Below are 11,193 nucleotides of genomic sequence, written 5' to 3' on the forward strand. Positions count from 1 at the left end.
TAGTGTTCTTGGGAGCCTGAACTATATGCCAGTTCCCAGCGCTCTCGAAACATCAACATAGGAGTTGTTGGGAAAATCTGGGTTAGATCCAAATCCTAGCACGCAAATCATGGGCCTGGAACAATATCGGCATGATGGCACTGAGGAAGACTCCCCCACTATTGTTCTGGAGATAACCTATTTATTTTTTAAATAAATAGGACCTATCGTTATTAAACACATTATCGTGCTCATGACACCAAGTTACTTTCGCAAAGACATATGACTCTATTGCGATTGAACTCCTAATTATAGTTAACTTGAATGGCTCCCATGATATCCTGATCAAATTCTGGTCATGCCTCATTTTAATCTGTTTAGCCTACTAGGGTCACCTATTGTTGTTCTAAATGAACTTTGGGGGAATCAGGAGTAGAGTATGCATAGTAACACATGTCATATAATATAAAGTGCTTCTAATGTATACATAAACTAGAAAAGCTACAGAGCTTAGTAAGTAAATAGTACGCATGCATAAAATAGAAGAGCTGCAAAGCTCAGCAAGTAAATTGTATGTGAGCTACATAGCTCAATATTACAGATCCATAGAATAATTTTTTAAAAATAATTGTTTATGTTAATCATCAACTGAAAAGCTTATGAAGCAGGGGTAAGATCAAACTTCGGTTCACCATCAGTGCATGTTGTTGCACCATCGTCAGGAACTCATGTTTCACTTTCAAAAACAGACTGTGTGGTTGGATTAGCTGGAACGGTTTAAGGCTGAACATAACACTCACCTAAAATTGGAACTGGCAGAAAAGGAAGTTGAACGAGAGGCATGTCATCATCAGTGTCTTCTTCAGAGGATGAGGAGGCATCAGGCATAAGTTCTTTCTGGATAACTGAGATACTAGTGTCTAGATCAGGAAACAAGATGAAAGGGTTGGTCACTCGCCCCTGAACATCCAACTGAGAGACATATCCAATAGCTTCAATAGCCTCCTCAAACTTAACTTGTCTGGCAGCATCGAAAAACCCTTGAGAAACATCAAGTACTCACAGAGCAAAGTGAATGACATTTTTAGCTGACCTCTTCTTCACCTCCTTCACCACTTGAGAATATAACTCAGAGGTCTCCGCTAAGAGGTCACCAGCCTTCTTATCAGAGCGAAGACGTTTCTCTTTTAAAGCCCTCTCATAGCCTGGCATGACCTCATTTGCATAGGCAATGGCTTGCCCAAGGATCCTCATCTCGGTGTTCCTACGGTTAACTTCCTCTTGGACTTGGTCATGTTTTGCTTGTAGGGTAGTGAAGTGGGCGCGCAGTTCCAAAAACTTCACTTTCTAAGTGGCAGCGTCAGCAGCTCCTTTTTGGGCTTTCTCTAGAGAGCTCCGAAGGTTGGAGATAGTGTCTCTCATATTCTTGAAGCTAGTATTAGATTTCTTCTCTTTCGCCAAGAGTCGGGTCAACTGGATGCGCAGCTCCATTCTAGAATGATTCTCTTTTCAGTGACCTCTTTCGCCCAGATCAGCTCACCGGTAGCCATGGCATCAGTGGATGAATTGGCAGAGGCCGTAAATATGGGTTCTTTCATAGCCAAAAAGTTATTCACTAATTGGAGAAGAATATAGGATGTGTAAGAAACACAATGAGAGAAACCGAACACTGAATAGAGAAAAAAGTCTTACCTTGGCAAGGTGAACAACATATCGGTAAAAGGACATGTCTAAGGTCCCAGCTATGTTGGCTTCAGCCTTGTCAATAGGAAGTCGCACAACTTCTAGAACTCCAAGCGCGATATCAACATCTTTAACAGAGTGTTTATTAGTAATAGATAGTTCGTCAATTCGCCCCCAATGCCTCATCTCCACAATCATCTCCCTCTCAGGGGAATCTGGAGATCTTGGTAAAAAAGGAATGTCGTCCACTCACCCCGCCCTCCTATCCTTTGGATCGAGGAGGAGGGGAGAGACGATTCATGGCGAGTTGGTTCCAAGCAATACCCTTCTCCTTGCGATTATTAGGGAGGGAAGGGTCAACAGTCAGAAGGACATTATCACCAATTTGTTCAGAACCTATAGAAGGATCTAGAACTGATAGTGGTGCAACTATATTCTTGCAAGACTTAACAGGTGGGGGAATACTAGCAGGGACCTTGAAAAGTGTTTCTTCATTTACGGTGAGAGGATAAAATTTCATTTTCTTACCAGATGGGGCAACATCAAAAGTAGTATCACATCTTTTCAATCTAGAATGGTTGGATGCACGCATTCTCCTTTGAAAATTGATGTCCGCCAGCAGTTCATGAAGCAGTTCAAGGCCCCTCCCACCAGTGATCATACAATCATCACTGATAGTAGGCTCCTGAACTGAACTCGACGTCGCAGTAGCACTGGAGATGGCCTCCGAACTCTTCTCCTTACAGTTTCATCTTCTTCTAGTAATCAAAGAGGATTCATCCTGAACTGGAGGAGGAAGAAGTTCGACATCTTGATCAACAGAAATAGGAAGTGTTGTGCGCCCAGGGAAAAAGCCAGGGACAAGTTGTAGAAATTCTTCAGTAGACATGTTGAAATATTCAAAATTAAAAGACGGGTGAGATCAGGAACTATCACCCAAGGCATCTTCTGTTCCTTGGGGATCTTCTTCATAATGTCTACCGTAGCAGCATCAGTTGCAGTTAGTTGATTCCAGGGGAAGAGTCATTAATAAGATCCTAAAATTGTAGTTTAAACTCTTTAATAGTATTTTTATTTAGCCAATTATGTTATTTAATAATATAGGTTTATCACTAATTACGTATTTTTCAGTATTTCAGGCTTCGGAGTTGAATAAATATAAATTTGTTACTAATTAGGCGCTAAAAGGAGCTAAAGTGATTGCTATGAAAGTTTTATGAAGAAAGCCCAAGTTTAATGGAGAAAAAGCCCTTAAAAAGTCCAATTCAAAGTTGTTAAGTGAAAGTCAAACCGGATTAGAAAGCTGAAGAAAAGTCAATAGAACTTCAAAAAACCATATCTTTGGGCTCAAATCTCGGATTTTGGCCCATTTTATATCAAAATGACCGGCTTAGAAAGCTTTTTCCAATGGTCTAGACCTTGACTCGATCAGAGTAGTATAAGTTAGTGAAAACTTGCACTACAGTAACACGACCAGAATTGGAAGTCTTAAATTCAACAAATTGGGTTTTGGAGTTGATTTATGAGTCCATAACCTAGCCTAAAAGCCCATTCACGAAATTATAAACCTAACCCTCTCATATATAAAGAGGATTAAGGAAAAACAAAACTAGGCTACTCCCCTCTTAGTTTAATTAATATAACTCTCTCTCTCTCTTTAGTATAACCTAATTTATGTTTTCTTTAGCTTAGCTACCATTACTTCAATCCAATTCAAATTATTATTATGACTTCTTTTTCTTGCTTTAGTTTAATTAATCCAATGATATTAGGCTAATCCCCCCATTAGAGGGAGTGATTATGAAGTCTAATGAGGAATAGATTGTGTGTGTACTATACATTATATTTCCAGTCCAAAGTGTACTCGAACCATAGACCAGATATGGGACCAGCGGCAGACCAGTCCAGTGGCTATCCAAATAAACACTTTTGGATTATTCGGTCTTCTAATCCGTCAAAGTTCAGAACAAGTCCAGGGCCCATCCGGGTGGCCCAAATCCATGGATCCAATCCGTTCGGATGATTCTGATCCAATAATCTGATCCGCGGAAGCAAAAAATCCTAGTGCAATCCGATAAGATCTTGCACAAGGATAGAATAAAATCTTGGGGAATGATCCTATTTTAGATAGGATCATACTAGGATTCATCAAGGAAGGCAATCTCTGAGAATCCCTTTCTTGGCTGCCAAGGCAGGGGATTGCTATATATACGGAGGCTAGAAAAGCGCAGCCTCGTGAACCGTTTTTAAGAGACTTGATCCCGGATTCTTCGGATTTGCGTGCGTAAATTGGGCAAACGGAATGTTGGTGCAATCTCTTTTCCTAAAAAATCCCAATCCCCATCTCTTTCGAGCTTTTAGAAGCACCATCATATCGGGAGCGTCGGGTTAACGTTTTGCCCAGACATTCTTTGGCGCCGTCTGTGGGGACCGAACCCACGACCACGTGGTTATTTTTCATACGTCCTTGTTACCATGACTAAACAAATTGCGATGAGTAACACAGAAGTTGCCAATCGGCACATAGCGACACGACAGAACATGGAGACTGTTCCAGGCACCACCACAGAGGTGGGGCAGTCGAGTCGTCGTAGATCTTTCTCTCAGAACAGAGGAAACAGACTATCTGAAACAGTTCCACACACTCTAGAACCACTAGGAATTCGGGAATCTAATCTCGATGTTCCTCGCCGCAACGCTGTGCGGAGCACAAGAGCTGCCAGAATACACGTCAGGGATGGTCCTACTGAACCCAAACGCAATGTTACTGCGCAACGTCCTGGAAGAGGCCGGGTAGGCCGGCATGGTAACCCACGCGCCTCCATCAGGAACCCGCAATATCAATCGGATCCTGCTCTTATCTCTCTTTTGACAAGAATAGTTGCAGAAAATGAGAGTTTGAGAAATCAACTAGGCAAACGGCCCAGAGACCCTGAGGAGCACCGATCGGTCGAGTCCCCTTTGTCTGAACGTAGGCAAAGGCAAAGGGCCGAACCAGGACAGCGCGAAGATCCTGACAATAGCCAAAACCTTATTCACAATAATGGTCGCGTTAGAGATCCAAGCCGAAGCCGGACAATCCACCCTATCGTGCCGGTCCCCACTCATTCACAGTCAAACAATGTCTGGGATCGTTTGGGCACAAATCCTCAGACACACCAATCACAACAATCTGGAATGCCAGCAGCTGCATTGAGTTCCAGTTCAGAAATGCCACCATCCATAGAGGTGTCCGGATCAAGATAGGAATCCCAGCGCACGAATTGGAATGAAAGTCCACTACATGCTAACATAGTAGTAGGCAGAAGGCGGGGTAGAATCGATCGTCGGCAACGACCGAATCCCAATCGAATCTTAGCCCGTGATGAACGGATCTGGAGAGAAGAGAATAAAGATGAAGATAGCTATGAGAATATGAATGAACAAAGGGTTAAGGAATTGATTAACCAAGCCGTGACCAGGCAAACCATTCGAGACGATCCACTCTTGGAGAGGGCTGTGCGAGGTCCAAAATTTTCACCCTTTGTAAATGACATTAGGGACTGTGTTCATCCTGAGGCATTCAAACAGCCCCCTCTTCCAACTTACAATGACGTGGATGGATGTCTGAACGAGCACGTCATGAGCTACCAGGCATCTATGACCTTATGGGAATTTCATGAGTCGTTAATGTGTCATATTTTTCCAACAACGTTGAAAGGATACGCACTGTCCTGGTTCAACAAGTTGGCTCCGCGTTCAATTGATTCATTTACCAAGCTCAGTGATATGTTTGTTGAACGTTTTCAGTACAATATGAAGACGAAGAAGAGTCCGAGCACACTGTTCAATCTCGCTATGGAGAAAGGTGAAACAATCAAGAGTTTGGTACGACGATTCAGGAAGCTTCATGCCGAAGTTCAGGATGTGAGTGATGCTTTCGCAATACAGGCATTCCATCAAGCATTGCATTTCGACAGAGATGGACTTTACAACTCTCTTACTCGAAAGCCGCATACCACCCTCTCTAATTTATTCACCCGAGTGGAAGGGTACGTTCGAGTGGAAGATGATCAAAAGTCTCGACAGAGAAAGGATGGCTCAGATCCCGTTTCCAAGGACTCCACAAAGGATAAGATTACCAATCAAGGTAACAAAAGGAGTACTCATAATAATACAAAGGCCCCAAATCTAGATGAAAAGGTATTCACCCCTTTGACTCTTGGCCTTGCAGACCTATACGAAAAAATCAAAACTAAAAAAATGTTACGGCCAGCTCGGCCGCTGCCCGAAGATCTTACAGGTAGGCGGGATAAAAATCGAAAATGCAAATATCACGATGATATTGGGCATGAAACAAATCACTGCAGAGCTTTAAAGAAAGAAGTTCAACGTCTCGTTGACGAGGGACAGCTTACTGAGTTTGTTCAAAACAAACCTCGGTCAGCCCATATCAACTTGGCTGACCACAACATTATCGATATATGCCACGCACGTGTCGATAGCGTCTCCTGCCGTTAGCGCAAGATAGAAACACGCTTGAAACTTCGTCATATACAAGATCATTACCAGGTCAACAGTTTCAAGTTTGACCAAGGTATCAATACGGAGACCTATGAAGGCCACGAGTTGAAGTTCACTGAGAATGACGAAAAGGGGGTTTATTACCCTCACAATAACGCTGTTGTCATTACTGCATGGATAGGAATCTTTAGGGTGCAGAAGATTCTTATTGACACAGGAAGCTCAGCTAGTGTGTTATTCACCAGGGCTTACTCCAGAATGAAACTCTCAGAGGACTTGATCATAGAAGACCGTAACCCAATCATTGGATTCAACGGAGAACCAGCCCATGCCATTGGAAAGGTTCATCTCCCTGTCACGGTTGGGCATCAATCTATCGGGATAAATTTCCTTTTGATAGATTGTGGTTCTTGTTACAGTGCAATTTTCGGTAGGGATTGGATCCATGCAAATCAGGCTGTTGTATCCACCTTCCATCAGGCGTTGAAATTCCCCACGCCTACAGGAGTATGTAAGATCCGCAGTGACCAGATGATGTCACATCAGTGTCATGATTTGGCACTAGAAGATACACGGCGAAGTCCGAAGCAACACGATCCCCCAGGCTGATCATGCCAAATAGCAATTACAAAAACGTTGGGCTTATCAGGTACGAGAAGTCCGACGCTCTGGAGAAGGTCCCTCAATCGATCAGTTGGAGGAAGTTCAGATAGGGAGCGAGAGCAACGAAACTACTTTCATCGCTGCCGGCTTACCTCCAACCGAAAAAAAAGCTCTAATTCACCTGTTATGGGATTATCAAGAAATATTTGCCTGGGATATCAACCAAATGCCCGGAGTCGACACAGAGGTCGCTTGCCACAGACTTGATATTGACCCAAAATTCAAACCGGTTCGACAAAGACCAAGGCGGATGGCTCCCGAGCGAAAACTGAAGGTCAATGACGAGATTGGTAAACTACTGGGAGCAGGGTTCATCAAGCCCGTCAAATACCCAACTTGGGTATCCAATATCGTCGCGGTTCCAAGGAAAAATGGGAAGCTCAGGGTTTGCATTGACTTCACCAACCTAAACAAAGCTTGCCCAGTGCATCCATACCCATTACCTCGCATCTCAGATCTAGTCAATGCGACCTCGGGTTTCGAGCGTCTGTCATTCATGGATGCTTCCTCTGGTTATAACCAGATACCTTTGCTTGAGGAGGACCAGGAACACACGGCGTTCGTAACGGACCACGGCTTGTATTTCTTTAAAGTCATGCCATTCGGTCTGAAAAATGCAGGCACCACCTATCAGAGGATGATGAATACTATGTTTGCCGATCTGATTGGGCGTATCATGGAAGTTTACATCGATGACATGGTGGTCAAATCCAAAGAAACACCCGACCACCTTCAGCATTTACAAGAGGTATTCGATAGGCTCGTAAGATATAAACTGAAGTTGAACCCTTCGAAGTGTTCTTTTGGGTTAGCATCTGGAAAGTTCTTAGGATTTCTGATGACTTGACTGGGTATTGAGGCAAACCCTGAACAGATTCGGGCCATTCTCGAAATGCCCCCACCATCGAATAAAAAAGAAATTCAGCAGCTCGCTGGTCGTTTGGTAGCCCTGAATAGATTTATATCAAAATATTCAGATTGATGCAAGCCATTTTTTCAAACGTTGAAAGGTGCCTCAGTTTGGAACGAGGATTGTGATAGGGCTTTCAAAGAAATTAAAGCATATTTGGTATCACCCCACGTCCTGGTTAGTCCGCAAACTGGCCAAGACATTAGAATTTATTTGGCACCTTTCCGAGATCGCGAAGCAGTAGTTTGAAGATTGTTTGTGGACAACCCGGAGGAGCGCCCAATATACTTCATTAGCAAAATGTTGACTGGATTAGAGAGTAGATATTCTAACATTGAGAAAATCGCGCTTGCCCTGGTGCATGCAGCATGCAGACTTAAGCCATATTTTCAAGGACGTGTGGTTAAAGTGTATACAGAATATCCCCTTCGCAAGGCACTCGGACGAGCTGAAGAGTCTGGCCGCCTTGCTGATTGGTCTAGCTACCTAAGTGCTTACCACATCTTATATAAGCCTCGCACTACAGAAAAAGGTCATGCTTTAGCTTCTCTGATAGGGGACTTCCCGGTAGAAGATATCATGGTTTCACCCGAGTTATTCGAGGAAGAACAACTGCCAGATTTTCCCAACCATCAACCTGACTCTGTTGAAGAGAATTTCACTGGAGGCGAGGCGTGGGTTGTGTATACAGATGGTTCAAGTAATAAGATGGGGTCTGGGATCGGTTGTGTGATAGTCGACCCACACGGTACCCGAATCGAGAGGTCCGTCCGACTTTGCTTTCCTGCTTCCAACAATGAAGCTGAATATGAAGCCGCAATATTTGGAATGAGAGCGGTGCTCAAAATGGGGGCAAAGACAATCAACATGGTAATGGATTCTAAGTTAGTTGTTTGTCAGTTTGGCGGGTCATATCAAGCACGGGATGAGCGAATGGTGGCTTATTTAGAGGTTATACGCGACCTCGCTACAAAATTTGAGTGCATCTCCATTTTGCAAAGACCAAGGACTGATGTTCAGCACGCTGATGCATTGGCCTACCTGTCAGCAGCAGTTGATTCAATTGAACCTCGCAATATCAGGGTAGAGGTCCAGTTACTACCTAGCATTGACCTCCCATTGCCAGATATGGCTGACGTCTACGCTGTCGAATGCAAGGCATTCAAGCAGATTTATGCAGTCACTTCGCGCCGCAAAGCGCGGGACAAGCACCAAGAGCATCACACTCAGGATTCTCCTCACAGCCATAAGGAGGATACTGACATCTCCCCCACGGTGGATACTGACTCTGCAGTGGCGGATAATGAGGTTGTACAGGAGGAAGATTCTGCAGCTGATTCCGAAACGGATCTTGCTGACAATGCTCCTGAAATACCAGATGATTAGTTTTCTGACATCGACTCAATGGAACTTCTACTTCCCGATTGGCGTCGGAATATGATTGAATTCTTACGAACTGGAGAACTCCCCTTAGACAGGGCTTTATCTAACAAAGTCAAACGGGATGTATGGCGGTTCGTGTTGTTACCTACCTCAAAGGGGGGGTCCCGCCAATATAGAAAACCCATAGGTTCAGGCCCACTCCTCTGGTGCCTTACTCCTGAACAGGGACAACAGATTTTAAAAGAAATTCATGAAGGCATCTGTGGTAATCATTCGGGTGGTAGGAGTCTCGCTCACAAAGCTCTCACCCAAGGATATTGGTGGCCATATATGCAAAAAGATGCCAAACGGTTTGTCCAGATATGTGTACCATGCCAGAAACATGCTCGAATCATTAAGCTTCCTGCGAATGAGCTTCATCCCATACTTAGCCCTTGGCCATTTGCTAAGTGGGGACTCGACATTATGGGTCCTTTACCTAAGGCCAGGTAATGTAAGGTTTCTCTTAGTTGCAACTGATTACTTCACGAAGTAGGTTGAAGCTGTATCCTTGAGTCAGATTCAGTCTTCAGATGTCAAGCAGTTCATCTGGCGCGATATTGTGTGCCAATTCGGCGTTCCAGCTGAAATGGTATCGGACAACGGCCGACAGTTTGATTTTGCTGAGATCCACATCTTCTGCAAATCCCTGAAGATACGGCATAACTTCTCTGCACCCTACTATCCCCAGGGAAATGGACAGCGGAAGCAACGAACTGGGTCATTCTGGACACGTTGAAGAAAAGGCTTGAATTAGCTAAAGGAAACTGGGCCAAACAGTTACCGGGGGTGCTTTGGGCTTATAGGACAACCCCCCGTCGTTTAACAGGAATGACACCCTTTTCATTGGCATATGGAACTGAAGTAGTACTCCCAACTGAAATAATCACTCTAACAGTGCGCACACAAGCCATCTCCATAGAGGTTAATGCTAACATCTTGGCTCGAGACAGAGCCATGGTGGAGGAGCTTAGAGATGAAGCCCTAAAGAATCTCATGACTTACCAGGATTCTATAAAGGTAGTCATGACAAGAAGTTACGCGCACGAGCATTCAAACCAAGCGATTGGGTCTTACATACAAGGCAAAGGAGCAACGAAGAACCCAACAGCAGGAAACTCGGTGAGAACTGGGAGGGGCCTTTTATCATTGAAAGGCTCGCATCCAAAGGTTCTTATTTTCTCAAGAACTTGGCTGGCGATGTCCTAACCAAACCCTGGAACGCGTATCATTTGCGTTTATTTCACAAGTAAATTACTTATCATTAGTTCCACCAATAAAATTCACATACATTGTACTTTCCTTCCATCTTTCATCAATAAAATTCATTTCCATTTATGTTGTGTTTTAATTTCAAATTGGTCATTTAGTTTTAAATTTATTAAACCCGGGTGGCGAAGGCCATCCTGCACTTCAGTTTCGGCTTACACCTGGTATCATCGTTTGACAACGCAAACCCAAGAATGATAATGTTTCATTTTTGGTCTGGGTGCGATTGCTTAGGTTACATCAAGCGTCTACCCTTGGTGGCGCAATCTAAGCTACACTCCGATTAATCAAACCAATAAGTCACTTCTGGTTGTCCTTTGGTCTCCACAAAGATCACCTACTGAAGAATTTATGCAATGTAACTACGCTTGTTCGTCAAGTGCCTTAGTTGCATTGATATAGTCGTGACAACGGTAGACCACCGTCTAATCTATTATTACACATTCAACATATTCAACTTATTTCCTGAGTGTTTATCTCTGCCGAGTTAAAACAAGCTACTTCATGCACTCATACATGTATTCCATATCTAAACTATGATAAGAACAGTTCAAGCACTAGTAGGATATCGGGATAACTCCCCCTTCAGCGCATCAAGCTCCGCGTCTCGCGCGGCAATTTCTCTGGCTAAGCGAGCAGTCTCCTCCTGATGGCTCTCATAGAGTCGCGTGACTAACACCCGTACCTGCAGTCCATATAAATATTCACGTGTTAATTCACTTCTTTACTACTAAAGTTACAAGTTCGAGTGTTGTTGTTTACCT

This window comes from Coptis chinensis, chromosome 4 (genome assembly GCF_015680905.1).
Source record: "Coptis chinensis isolate HL-2020 chromosome 4, ASM1568090v1, whole genome shotgun sequence".
NCBI lineage: Eukaryota > Viridiplantae > Streptophyta > Magnoliopsida > Ranunculales > Ranunculaceae > Coptis > Coptis chinensis.